This window comes from Alosa pseudoharengus, unplaced genomic scaffold, assembly GCF_046254945.1.
Source record: "Alosa pseudoharengus isolate Yale_2024_CS ecotype anadromous, Long Island Sound unplaced genomic scaffold, YU_APseudo_1.1 YU_APseudo_1.1_scf_12, whole genome shotgun sequence".
Classification (NCBI taxonomy): Eukaryota; Metazoa; Chordata; class Actinopteri; order Clupeiformes; family Clupeidae; genus Alosa; species Alosa pseudoharengus.
In genome coordinates this window covers 25,366,784-25,378,276 of record NW_027468587.1, presented here as the reverse complement: position 1 = coordinate 25,378,276, position 11,493 = coordinate 25,366,784, and the positions used below count along the sequence as shown (strand labels likewise).

At 44.4% G+C, this 11,493-nt stretch overlaps 1 pseudogene; it reads left to right on the top strand.

The window, feature by feature from the left end:
- The first annotated feature begins 2,204 nt into the window (after positions 1–2,204).
- LOC143119645 (uncharacterized) lies at positions 2,205–4,929 on the top strand (annotated as a pseudogene).
- Positions 4,930–11,493: the final 6,564 nt, after the last annotated feature.

Genomic DNA, 11,493 nt, shown 5'->3' with positions numbered 1-11,493 from the left:
GAAACGCCTCCTCTGAAGGCCACAATGTCCTACTTAACAGCATTACATTGCAATGATTTAATGATGATAGCCTAAAAATGACAAATCGGCCAACTGGAGGAAAATAAATTTAAAAAAAACATAGCTAGCAGTCGATGCAAATTGCTTCATGGCAGAACTCTGTGATTAAATCAGGATGTGGGTGAATCTGGTTTGTAAACACAGGGAAGGAAACAGCTAGAGCACCGTGTTATGATGCGCATTATCTGGCAATAGACTGGAATGTCTTTCAGACATCTTTGTAACAGTGAGCTAAAATGTTCTTCTGATCCAACAGCTTACAAAAAAACAGAAACTCTGCAAGATGTCTTTGGAGGTCCCAAGAGCTCTGGAATCTGGAATTTCAAAGTCTCAGTGTTCAATTGAAACATGTGCGTGTATGTGTGTGTGTGTGTGTGTGTGTGTGTGTGTATCTGTGTCTATGTCATCATTGTTGTTGTTTTGGTTAATGTATTAAAGCTTTAAAACTCCCGTTTTATCATGTCCAATTATTCATATTGGTTTGAACTACTCCTGTCACCATCACTATCCATATTTGCCATTTACTTACCGGTCCTGACATTAGATGAGTGGGCGTCTGATTCCAGCTCATTAGCGTTCAGGTGAGGTGATTGCCGCTGGCTATTCAGACACTGACCTGAGCATAGCTCTGCCTCAGCACTGGGCTGCCACATTTGGGAGACGTGTCCTGAGTGACAAAGGAGTTCCATCTGTTGCTATGGGTACCCCGTACAGATTGTCTGGGCTGCTAAGTGGAACTGTGTTGTTAGCCAACACTGCCCCCTGCTGTTGAAAAGTGAACACTGCATCAACAATACAATACTCATGAAAGACCAGAGGAACAAGGCAACTGAGGTCACTCTAAACTATGAATTTGTACCTATCATCAAGAATAGCAAAAGTACTATTAATTAAAGGGAGGGGGATGATGAATATGAAAATGCATTTATTAATTTATTAATGCATGTACTGTTCACATTATTAGAATTAGATTGAAATTCCTTACATTTTAAATTATATTAAATGTTATATTATTCTCTTGGGTACAAAAACAAAGCTTCTGCTGAATTGAGCTTGTATTGGAAGACTGTCTCACCTGGGGGTGTGATCCTCCCAGAAGAACAATTGCTGACCCTTGAGCATTTTCTGCTCAGTATGCCTTTCTACCTGTGTGTGTGTGTGTGTGTGTGTGTGTGTGTGTGTGTGTGTGTTTGTGTGTGTGTGTGTGTGTTGTGTGTGTGTGTGTGTGTGTGTTTATGTGTGTGTGTGTGTATATTTGTATCCAGCTCTGGACTGCTGTGGGCTGTCCTCATGGCCTGAGCATCGATTAGCTGCCACAGCTTAAGGGATCAGTTTGTCTGCTTTCATGTTAGCGCTAGTGGAGTTTCTTTCACTGTAACTCCAGTAGCTCCTCCAGCAGGCACCCAAGCCCTGTCTCTGTCCTGCATGTCCTGTCTCTGTCCTGACCCCACTCTTCCAGCAGGCGCCCGAGCCCTGTCTTTGTCCTGCATGCCCTGTCTCTGTCCTGCATGCCCTGTCTCTGTCCTGCATGCCCTGTCTCTGTCCTGCATGCCCTGTCTCTGTGCTGGATGCCCTGTCTCTGTGCTGGATGCCCTGTCTTTGTCCTGCATGCCCTGTCTTTGTCCTGCATGCCCTGTCTCTGTGCTGGATGCCCTGTCTCTGTCCTGCATGCCCTGTCTCTGTGCTGGATGCCCTGTCTCTGCCCTGCATGCCCTGTCTCTGTGCTGGATGCCCTGTCTCTGTCCTGCATGTCCTGTCTCTGTCCTGCATGCCCTGTCTCTGTGCTGGATGCCCTGTCTCTGTGCTGGATGCCCTGTCTCTGTGCTGGATGCCCTGTCTCTGTGCTGGATGCCCTGTCTCTGTGCTGGATGCCCTGTCTTTGTCCTGCATGCCCTGTCTTTGTCCTGCATGCCCTGTCTCTGTGCTGGATGCCCTGTCTCTGTCCTGCATGCCCTGTCTCTGTGCTGCATGCCCTGTCTCTGCCCTGACCCCCACATCCAAACTATGATAGAAGTATGTTATAGGTTTAGACAGGTTTGATCAAAACACAGAATGTGCTATTTTTCAGCTTTTCTGCACTAGTGGTTATAGGTAAACATGGCATCGCCATCTCCAGATAGATTCATTGTCAAGAATGAAATTTTATTGGCATCATCACAGGGTGTACTATCTCTGTGACGCTATTCTCTTTGGCCATGAATATGCTCACCAAGTCTGCGGAGCCAGAGTGCAGAGGACCTCTTATGAGCTCCGGGCAACATCAGCCACCCATTAGGGCGTTCATGGATGACCTTACAGTCACCACAGAATCAGTCCCAGGATGCTGGTGGATTCTGAAGGGTCTGGAGAAGATGATGGTGTGGGCCCGAATGAGTTTCAAGCCTGCCAAATCCAGATCCATGGTGCTGAGGAAAGGAAAGGTGGAGGACAAGTTCCAGTTTAACATCTCAGGCACAGCCATCCCAATGATCACAGAGAAGCCAGTCAAGAGCTTGGGCAAGGTGTTTGACAGCTCTCTCAAGGATGCAACATCTATCCAGACCACCTGTGCTGAGTTGGATGGCTGGCTGAAATCCGTGGACAAATCCGGGCTACCTGGAAAATTCAAAGCATGGGTCTATCAGCACGGCATCCTCCCCAGGATCCTGTGGCCTCTCCTTGTCTATGCCGTCCCAGTTTCCACAGTAGAGACCTTGGAGAGGAAAGTCAGCAACCACCTGCGGAGATGGCTGGGGCTACCTAAGAGTCTGAGCCGCATCGCACTCTACGGGCGCAATAACAAGCTGCAGCTGCCCTTTAAATCCTTGGAGGAGGAGTTCAAGGTAGCAAAGGTTAGAGAAGTGGTGCTGTACAGGGACTCTAGTGATCCAAAGGGGGCCAATGCTGGAATCCAAGTGAGGACGGGTAGAAAGTGGAAGACAGAAGAGGCCATACAGATGGCTGAAGCTAGGCTGCGCCACAGGGCTTTGGTGGGAGTGGAGACATGAGGCAGAGCTGGTCTGGGATCCTTTCCAACTCCACAAATGAACACCAGGGGGAAGGAGAGGCGGCGCGCGATCCAAGAGGAAGTGAGGTCTGATGTGGAGGAGATAAGATTCTGCAGGGCGGTGGGCACTGAGACAGCAGGGGGCCTGGACCAGTGTTGTGCGTGAACGAGTTCAAAAGAACGCGTTAATTGAACACGCTAATTTTTTCGTGAACGTTGAACTGAACGCAACACATTTTTTAATAAAGAACTTGAACGTGAATTAGTTCACGTTATGTGTCATGAACGGCAGACATCACTGTAAATGAACGTTGGAATTTGTTTTCCATTGAAAACTGAGTGACATCTGTTTTCTCTTTTGAAACGCAACGAGAGAAAGTTCCTCCCTCCTGTATTCTCGCTGGTGCCGCTTAAATCATGTATCACCAGACAGAAATGTTTTTTTTTTTTTTTGGGCTTTTTTATGCCTTTAATTAGATAGGATAGTGGAGATTGACAGGAAGTGAGTGGGAGAGAGAGTCGGGGTGGGATCCGGAAAGGACCACGGGGCGGGAATCGAACCCGGGTCGCCGGCGAGACAGAAATGGTTTTGACATTGTGTGCGCAATGCATTGCGGGCAACGTAGTGTCCGGCTGAGAATAGTTGAATAGCATACTGGCTTCCGCACAATGTTACCCGTGATGAATTGCAGCAGAGCGGGGTAGGCATAGCAACGCCGCGTAGCAGGCAACGACGAGAGCGCAGAGGGCTGGATTTCATTGCACTAAGTATAGAACTTGTCTACCTTGTCTGTAGGCTACTGCTGCAAGTTTCATCACCTGGTAAGAAACCCACAATTGCAGTGTCATGAGCAAATGTCTACAATGAGCAGCTTCAAAGAACGTATAGTGATTTCTAGCTCGTAGTGTGAAAAAAAGTATTTATTTGAATATCTCACGAAAAAAGTAAAATGAACTGAACTTTGAACTAGTTCAGAATTAAAATTGTGAACTTTGAGCGTTATCTGTTCACTTTGAGCATGTATGAACTGAACTTGAACTAGTTCAGAAAAGCTGTGAACTGGCACAACACTGGCCTGGACAAGATGGGAGAATGCGCTGGAGCGGAAAGTAACCTGGATTGAGATCTGGAGAGCTGAGCCCCACCCCATCATATTTCTCATCCAGGCAGTGTACGACGTGTTGCCCAGTCCATCAAACCTGCATGTATGGGGTCTAGGAGAGTCACCTGCCTGCCCATTATGTTCCAAGAGAGGCACCTTGGAACACGTTCTTAGTTGCTGCACAACAGCACTAGGAGAAGGGCGTTACCGTTGGAGGCATGACCAAGTCCTGAAGACTATAGCTGAAGCCATCAACACAGGACTGGTATGGGCAAAGCAGCTGCGCCCCCCCAAGAACACCATCACCTTTGTCAAGGCTGGGGAGCAGGTTGCCTCAGCAAAGAAAGCACCAACAGGCATCCTGACCTCGGCAAGAGACTGGCAGCTGCTGGTGGACCTTGAGAAACAACTGAAGTTCCCCAGCAACATTGCGGTCACCACCCTCTGCCCTGATATTGTCCTTGTATCAGAGGCCACCAAGCAGGTCGTAATGCTGGAACTGACAATCCCATGGGAAGATTGCCTGGAAGAAGCGTATGAGAGGAAGCTCTACAAGTACATGGGGTTAGTCAATGATTGCCAGCAGTCAGGATGGAGGGCAAAGTGCCTCCCAGTCGAGGTAGGGTGCAGAGGCTTTGATCCTTGGCCAGTGCACTGGGGCGTTTAGGCATCGTCGGACAGCAGAAGAGGAGAGCCATCCGCAATACAACCGAAGTGGCAGAGAGGGCCTCAAGATGGCTGTGGCTCAAGAGAGGAGAACCATGGAGTCGTGGTAGCTAGCATGCCATCTGGACACAAGCTGGGGTCTGATCAACCCCGGCTGGGTCACCTGGATGAGGGTGTATGATGTTGAAAGACCCGAAACACCCAATGATTCCAGGAACATCACTGACGATGTGTCCAGTTGCATCAGTAGATGTATTCCCACAGTACAAGCTTTGATTTCCATATCCACTACCAATACAGAAGAATGTACGCTTTTACATCAAACTCAAGCTCTGTCTCAAATGATTTCTCAGACATTGTTGAAATTGTGGTTGGAGGCTTTGATCCAGATTAATTAATCAAGGACTAAGAATGGCTTTGTAAAACACAGTTTAATTTCAGATTAATCAATCCTGTACTACTACTACTGGGTTTTGAATTAAGTTTGTAGTCAGTCTCAGACTGACTTCTTATAGAAAGAAAGATAGATATATATAGATATTGCCAATGACTGGAGGTGTAGGAGAAATCAAAAGAGAATGCTGAAACAACAAGACAGCATTTGAGATGAATCACTTTTTACCACATTTCCCCTCTCAACTTCCTTTTTCCCAATCTGGTGACTTCCTGTTTACAGAAACCAATCTCTTTTTCTCTGTCATGACCGCAGACACCAGTTTTTCCTGAGGGCCCATGTCTGTTCAGTGTCACAGATGTCCAGAAGATTCTCTGCCATGTGTCCTACAAAGAAGCCTGAGAACATGACCGCAAAACACTCAGCCAAACTCAGATTTAGAGCAATGAAGACATCAGCTTTTCCAAATTTAAAATCTCCCAAAGTATACACAGGCGCATGCAAACACACACACACACAAATACACACACACACACACACACACAAATACACGCACACACACACAAACAAACACACACACATACAAATACAAATATACACACACACGCAAATACACAAATACAAACAAACACACACACACACACACACACAGAGACACACACAAATACACATACAAACACACACACACACACACATACACAGCTAATTTGCCCCCAAAATGAATAAGCACAAACATTGTACATAAGTCCTTACTGATGCTGAAGTCTGTACAATTTATTGATCCACTTGAGATTTGTAAATTCATGATTATGGCACTTTCTCCATTGCGTCTGTTTTTTTTTGGAGAACTGTAATGCATTTCTTGTTAGCTGTAATACTCTTTCTTGCCAGAAGGTGTCAGTGCTCTCAAGGCTTACCACACCTTACCACAATGTCAGGCTTTTTAACTTTCTGTGCACATTTTGTCCATCTGATGTCATTCTTCCCTTGACTGGGAGCTTGAGCTCCTAAAGCTGAACACACACATGGCTGATGCACCATCACTGTTTAGACTACACAAGTACACACCTGCAGCATGCTGTAAGATCATGTGCTGCACTACTAGCAAAGTCAAGCACCCTTGAAAAATAGCATCCAACTCAGTATGCATAGTAATGTACAGTACAGTAATGTACAAACCCCCCCCTCCCACATATACGACAATAAATGGGGGGCCCTTAATACATCTGGGCCCAGGGGCCCAAAAGTTCATAATCCACCCATGGCCAGGAGGGCCGCCATGGCTCCAGCTGCTCTACCAGCCTGAGGCAAAGTCGAGACACCAAAGACAAGCAGGGCCACCTCACCTCCTCCAAGGTTTGGATAAGGAGAGTGTGGACCTTGATGTGTGCTGATAAGTAATTCAGCATATTGGACACAGAGTTAATAGATTTTATTCCTGCCTGAAGAAAGAAATGAAATGTTTTGTTGACTTGATCATACAGTTAAATGAAGATAAAGGTGTAAATATCAGGAACAAGGTTTTATTTCCAATGATGCCCATCAAGGGAGAGATTGCATGGCTTCACACAAAGATTCATCAGTGTCTCTAAGGAACAGGCTATGTGTACGTATCCCTACCAGAGGATACTCAGGGTGTCAATCAATAGTGCCATGCTTTATTGACGTGGCTTTTCTGACTGAAGTGGAGCTACAATATCTGCTCACAGCTACTGCGGAAAACTGTCTCCCTCTGCCCTGGCAGTTCACAGTCTAAAAACAAATTCCATTCCTATCAGCCTGAACACACGGGATACATCTCCCAATTGAACCGACTTACATTGATGAGACACAAGATTTGTAAAAATAGAAAGAATAAACACATAGATCAAATAGATAGAATCATCACAAAAAAACATATGAATATTATGTGCATAAATACAGTATGTAATGTACATAAAAAATAATTATATTAATTGTAGGGCTGTCAAAATAACTGATTAAAAAAATGAGTGCAGATTAATTGATTCCGTATGACCTTTGACCCTGAGCCGTTCTAGCCAGTAAAAATTACGGAGAGAGAAGAAAACGTGCTGTCTGGATCATTGATTGGAACATTTACTTTTAAAAAATGGCCTGATGGTGTTGATAAAAATAAAGTGTTGAAAATAAAGTCCTTTGCAATGTCTGCAGCAAGGAATTTGCATATCACCGGAGTTCATCAACTCTATAGTCGCACATCAATGCAAAGAAATGTGTTGACATTGAGGGGAGTGTTAATTCATTTATTTTCATTGTGTCTCCTAGGTTATATCTGTGGCCTGAAATGCCTTGTATGTGAAAAAAAAAAATTCTTCCTGAAGCACTTTTGAATTTATTTTCTCAGCATATTAGGTCATATCATAGATTATTATGGCCATTATTTGAACAGTGAAAATAATAATAAAAGAGTTTTTGAACTTTAATGTCACTAATGCTGATTATTCAATGATTCATTTGAATTTAAATATTTAAAATAATTTTACAGCAAAAATTATATATGCGATTAATTTAGATTAATTAATCACAGAGTATGTAATTAATTAGATACATTTTTTTAATCGATTGACAGCCCTAATTAATTGACAACTCTCATTGCACATGTATCTTTCTTCATGAGTAGAGACAGAGCTATTATTTACATAGAAAAATACATGTTTGTATACATAAATGAGATATTTTAAAAGGCCTTTGTTCACTTTAAAGTACATGTTAGCCAGTTCTAATCCTACACTAAATATTTGTTTATTCAGTCCAGACACAGAGGGCCAGATGTACTAACGCTTTTGCGCCCACTTCCGGCGTATTTGTTTCGCAACATGTGTGTAAAATCGTTGCGAGGTATGTACAAACAGGCCGCAATGATGTAAAAGCGCAAACTGCCTGTCGCGGGAGCTGAAAATGGCAGATTGCGTGTTTCATGTAATGCATATGCATTCATGGGAGGATCCAGGGGAAAGTGGGAGTTTAGCGTAAAAAGATGGGAGGGGAAGAGTAAAGAGCGCCTAATTATGTATTCCGCGGTATACAAAGACTGCTCCTGAAAGCGCACGTCTATTCTGCGCCTAAATACTTCCGCCTTGTAAAAGCAGGTGTTAATCCAAATTGCAGTTCAATGCGTCAATAAGGGAACCTTTCAAAGACAACAGAATCGCTATTTAGAGCACCAGTTTTTGTGGTGAAAGTATTTGTACTACCAAAAGCAACCTCAACTTTCGTTGGCCTTTTGAATGTCTTACTTTCACTTTCACGTCATTCACTTAAACTTTCCTACTTGCTAGATTTGAGCAATCTTCCATAGCCTACGTTCACAAGTAGTTTGAGTAGAACTACTGATCTTCATTATCTCCCTGTTTGTTGACATCTTATCATCTATGGTATTATTTCATGATCGCTAAACGTTTGATTCTTTTTAATGTTGTCATCAGTTAACTGCGCTTGTAGACTCTGCCATTCAGTTGTGGACGTTCGTAAATTGCGTTTATAGGCGGAGAGAGGCAGAGAAAGGATCAGTTTACACCAAGGATTGAACGATTGATAAATACGACGGAAACTTGGGTCTGTCAGCGTTCGCAATCTGCGGTTTGTCCATGAGGCTGATAACGTTACGTTTGCAAATGTACGTACATCTGGCCCTGAGTGTCCATTGCAGATTACACAACCCAAGTTCAGCAGTAGGGTTGCTCAGCATGTAACACAATTTAGACCAGGAGCTGAGCCAGCCTCAAACCTCCCCTCAAAGCATAATGAGCACAGAACAGAACTTATTACTGCCTCTATCAGGTGACTTACCTCACTTAACAGTGAAGAGAAATAACACAAGACAGAGAGAGAGAGAGAGAGAGAGAGAGAGAGAGAGTGAGAGAGAGAGAGGGAGGCTGAAAGAAACAAGCCCTCAGGCCTGGTGAGAGGACAGTGTGTGGGGAGAGCTCCCTAAAGCCAAGCATGCTCACAGGCTCTCCGGCTCTTTGACATGTGGTCGTCATCCGAACCTCTGACCTTAATCAAACACATGCCTTTTACCTCCATCAGCACCTGCACACCCACCAGCAGGGTCTCCCCGCGGAGACGAGGCCATCTGGCCCCAGTGAGGGCCAATGGGTCGGTGATGGATGGGGAGACCTCACCCTTGGCTCCACTCACTGACACGGAGACAAACTCGAGCGCTGGCGAGAAAAATGCGGCATGTTGATCCAGCTGTGCCGAGCCTGGACCTCACCATGGGACAGTGATGCCTCATCTCTCTCTATCTCTCTCTCTCTCTCTCTATCTCTCTCTCTCTCTCTCTCTCTCTCTCTCTCCGCAGTTATGTAACACCTCCCCACACGCTGACGAACACACTGGGACTGTGTGTGTGGTGTGTGTGTGTGTGTGTGTGTGTGTGTGTGTGTGTGTGTGAGTGAATATTTGGAGGTAGAAATAGTCATATGTGTGTATGTGTATGTGTATGTGTGGGTGGGTGGGTGTGGGGGGGGGGGGTGCGCACAGATGTCTATTATCAACGATCGTCAACATGAACGTTGCCAACGTCAGTGTAGCTGAGATATCAATTGAGATGATCCTCAATTACTGTATTGGAGGAAGAACTAGGCTGCGGCCCACAAACCTTGTGTGGTCGGGCACTGACATCACTCACACTTGTTGACCCTGTCGAGGATGATGTAAATGTAGTACACTCTGGCACTAATATCTGTTCAGCCCTTAAAAGTTGAATGGAACTGCTCATGGCACATTCGGCAGATGCACACACAAACACACACACACACACACACACACACACACACACACACACGTGCACACACACACACACACATACACACACACACACACACACACACACACACACACACACACACACACACACTGCTTTGTTCTTACTGGACCATCCTCACCTGCTGTGACTGATGCAGTTTTTCCATGCTGTCAATGGAAAAGTACAGTAATTGGTTTCTGGTAACACAGTTGTGTGTGTGTGTGTGTGTGAGTGTGTGTATGTGTGTGTGTGTGTGTGTGTGTGTGTGTGTGTGTGTGTGTGTGTGTGTGTGTGTGTGTGTGTGTGTGTGTGTGTGTGCGCACATGCGTGTGTGTGTGTGTGTGTGTGTGTGTGTGTGCAAGCGCATGTGTGTGTTTCTTTGTGTGCTTGTGTGTCAGGAGAGAGGTTATGACCAAACAGAAGGTCTGCTTGCAGTAAAAAAATAGGAATGTGGTCAGGCCAGCCCTGAATGCCCCTGTGCCCCTCCGAATTTTACACACAGGCTACCTGATACTACAGTACCAACTGTATCAGCCTCTGCATGTGAGAGGCTGAGTGAACTTGAAAACTGCATCAATATACTAGTCATCAATGCACAGCCAAGGGCAGAACTGTTGGTTTTGGTGTGTAGGCATTTGCTTTGAGTAGAGAAAATGAAGAGATTGCAGAAAGGGCCTTAAGCTGTGACCATGTGCAAGCTCTCAGGCGTTGGCTACTGGGGAACAGGTGATCAATTTTTCAACAACGCTCAATGCTTGTCGGGTGAGCTCTTGTGGAGTGTAGGCTAGAGCGCAATCTACAGAGATTTCCGCCAAGCAATACTATGAAACAAAGGAAATCACATTCACGTATGACCTGTGCATTTAATAATAAACAGAAGCAAGTTCAACCAGTGTTACAAACTATGCTCATGTATGTGTCATGTTATTGGCCATGGCCACTAATTTCCCTTGTTATATAGAGGGATATTATGTTTAAGCATTATGTTATAATGATATTATGTTATTATCATATAATATAATATATTATGTTATTATGCTTCTATATGTGCTTTGGGATCATGTTATTGGCCACTGATTTCCCTTGTTATAGAGGGATATAAAGTTTAAAACATTATATTATGTTATGTTTAAGCATTCCTCTCTACTCAAGACCTTCAGCCCATTAGAGACTCAAGGTTCTCTGTTTTAATTCAGAGCTCATGAGTGTCTAATGTTTCCTTTGAAGAACGTAAAAAAGTGTGATGAAGAATGTGTTGCTCATAATTCCAATCACTTTATATTCAGCATTCAGTGTGTGAAGTTGCATGAGGCATTACCTTTCAACTTGGCAGAGTTATGTGGTCTGAATGAAGACAGAAAACCTTGGTTAGTGGGTGTAAATCATCTGTGCCTTTTGAATTACTGCCTTTTCAATAGGCATTTACTCTATTAAGCCAGTGATTGTGAATTAATTGTGTTCTGAAACTAGTGAAACTACACAGCATACAGGGAAATTATGCAACTATATTTAT